Here is a 3404-nt window from a genome sequence, read left to right on the forward strand (position 1 = left end):
AACAAAAAACTCCATCAAGGGCCACTAGGACATTTTTAAAAAATTGCTTAAGATATTCTGGAAAAATAATTTTTTAAGTAAAAGAATTAAAAGGATTATTTTTTATTCAATGTACAAAACCCAGGGTTTTGATTTCACATTCTGGTTAGTGAAGATTTCAGGAAGGAAGACAAAAAGGAAAGAAGGAAGAGATGTGGGGTGGGTTGGGGGGGAGAGGTAAACAGTGAAGGAAGTGGGAGCTGGGGAGAAACTGCAGATAGAATGACTGTGGAAGGACCAGGATAGTGAGACCCTTGGGGAACTAGGCAAGGCGAGAGGATGAGGAAGAAGACGGAGCTCATCATCCAGGGACTTCCAAAGGGTTTGTAAACTACTCTTTTTTTTTTTTTAACAGAGTCTCCCTCTGTTGCTGAAGCTGGATTGCAATGGCATGATCTCAGCTTACTGCAAACTCTGCCTCCTGGATTCAAATGATTCTCCTGCCTCAGCCCTCTGAGTAGCTGGGATTACAGGCACCCACCACCACACCTGGCTAATTTTTTTTGTAGTTTTAGTACAGACAGGGTTTCACCATGTTGGCTAGGCTGATCCTGAACTCCTGACCTCAGGTCAGCGGCCCATCTTGGGCTCCCAAAGTGCTCGGATTTACAGGCGTGAGCCACCACCCCCCCTCTGGGTTCGTGCCTCAGCCCTGCCTGCCTACCCTCACCCCCCTGAGCATTCATGGCTGCTACTGGAAATGCAGATGGACTAGTCACTGTAAGCCTGGGAATTTTCAGCTGCTCTTTATCCACAAGCATGCCAAAGCAGCCTTTGAAATGGACCATTTGAGATACTGTGCGGTGTGGTGGGGGGATGCCCTCAAGCATGGGGGAGCAACACTCCCTAAGGTGTGAATGGAGGGCAAAGCTCAAGACCAAGGACACAGCTGGCCAGAGGCTTTTCACATGGGTATGTGAACCCCCCAGAAGCAACATCTCAAACCATGAGGACTTGTGCATCTGAACATTTTCCTGGGGAGTGGCTGTTCCTACTCTTCACATGCTCACTGGTAGACTAAGCAGCCTTAGCCCAGAGAAGGCAGTTCAAACACAGTGGCAGAGTGCTCCATGGAGTAAAAGATTGCCCTGAGGCTGGGCGCGGTGGCTCATGCCTGTAATCCTAGCACTTTGGGAGGCCGAGGCAGGTGGATCACCTGAGGTCAAGAGATTGAGACCATCCTGGCCAACTTGGTGAAATCCCATCTCTACTAAAAATACAAAAATTAGCTGGGTGTGGTGACACGTGCCTGTAGTCCCAGCTACTAAGAAGGCTGAGGCAGGAGAATCTCTTGAACCCTTCAAGGCAAAGGCTGTAGTGAGCAGAGATACCCGCCACTGCATTCACTGCATCCCAGCATGGAGACAGAGTGAGACTCCGTCTCAAAAAAGAAAATAAAAAAGTTGCTCTGAAACAATGAGCAAAAGTAAATGTTCTGTAATCTCCACGGTCTCTTCCAACTCTTGAGATCATGGTTCTGTAACTAAACACAGAAGACCCAAGCCCTCAACAATTATAAAATTCAGACATAAAAATAAACAATTCAGGAATGTATAAAGAACAGAAGAAGCTACCATCTTTAATCTCATTCCTGGAGGATAATCATAGCCCAACATTTAGGATGTATTCATTCATTCATCCATACTTTAAAAAATATGCATAAACATATGACATGTTACATATGAACGTAGATAATATATTTTATGCAAGTTCCTAATTTTTTCTTTGCCCTCTTGTAACAAGTAGTGGATATGATGCCATATTAGTAGTTAACATGTATTTTATTCATCTCTTTTTAAAATTCAGGCTTATGTGTACTGGAGTAAAGCAGTGCAGGAAGAAAAGTGACTGGTCCATAAATTTTCAGCGGTGTGAGGATTTACTCATGGACAACAGACAGCCCAGAGAGAGGGCTAGGGTTCTGTTTTTGGCTAAAAAGTACCATCAGCTTCCGCTGGCCATCTTGAGCTCTTCATCCAATGCCCCAAAACTGCAACCCTAAAGACCCGTTCTCAAGGCTGCCACGAGGTCATTTTCTCCCAGGTAGGACATCAGGTCAGCTAAGTTCACTTATAGCATTTCAAGGTTTCTCCCCTGGAGCTGGAGCCATCTCATCTCTGACTCTCTGGTATGTAAGAACCTGATTGCAGAAAAGGCTTGGAATATCAACCCCAGGGCTGGTACTTGGGGTGTCACATTTCACCCACTGTCACAAAGGCTACTCTGTGCCAGGCATTTTAGCTGCTATCACCTTTGATCTTCAGAAACCCTAGGAGGAAGATATTGCTAGCTCCATTTTACAGATGAGGATAGTAAAGTCCAGAGAGCTTAGGGAATTTGTGTAAAGTTGCACAGTTTCATGGTGGAAGCAAGGTTTTCTTTGGGGTCTTCCTGTGCCTGAATAGAGGGGGCAATGGACCTCTGAAATGACACCACGTATTCCTGAGAGCCGCCTCCCCAAAATTGAGCCTGCCAACTGTTACTTCGAAAGAGGGCTCTGGGCCAGGGCACGAAGCTCGGAGGGCTTGAGCACTCCCAGAGACCTCGAGGGTCAACGACCTCTGACAATCACTGTGGATCACAGCCTCAACAGCACTGCCCCAGACCTACCTCCCCACAGCAGACCTGCAGGCTGGTAACAAAAACAGTTCCTCACTGGTGACTTAAACACCTGGGATCTAAGTTTGGGACAGAGCCAGGGTTTTAGTAACTCGTGTAACTCCCAGATTTCAAAAGCTTCTGTCTTCTGATAACCTGACCCATCTACTGCAAGGTCTTCCTGCAAATCAAATGTCTTTTTTTTTTTTTTTTTTTGTCAACAATTTCAAACTTTCTTTGAAGGTGTTGGAAACAGGTTTATAACATCGGGAAAAATCCACACAGAGACAATGGATCACTCAGCAAGGCTATTTTACTTCCTGCGGGAAGGGTGCAACTCACCAGTAGTCTTGCCATGAGAGCACACCTGAACAAAGGAGGCAGGGACATTGATAACTTTCGTAACCTCATGCAGTCGCCCTACTGCTGTGTCCAGTTTCCACTGTCTGGAATGGGACCTCACATTCTATGCTTGACCTGATTGGCTAAAATCTTGAAAATTTTCTAAAGAGGTAAAGGCAGAGGAGAACAAAGGAAAAGAGGAAGTAACTTGAAGAATGCTTAGGGAAGCGATAACATTTTCAAATAAGGAAGGGGAATAAGCTATGACCTAAGACTGGCCTGGGCTTGTCCAGGCATGTCAGGGCAAATAGCTAGGTTAAAGTGTAAGAACTAAGAACACGGGATGGCTTCCTTCCCTTCCCTTCCCTTCCCTTCCCCTTCCTTCCTTCCTCCCTCCCTCCCTCCCTCCCTCCCTCCCTCCCTCC

The sequence above is a fragment of the Sapajus apella genome, unplaced genomic scaffold (assembly GCF_009761245.1).
Source record: "Sapajus apella isolate SASKATOON/1434 unplaced genomic scaffold, GSC_monkey_1.0 scaffold8, whole genome shotgun sequence".
Taxonomy (NCBI): Eukaryota; Metazoa; Chordata; class Mammalia; order Primates; family Cebidae; genus Sapajus; species Sapajus apella.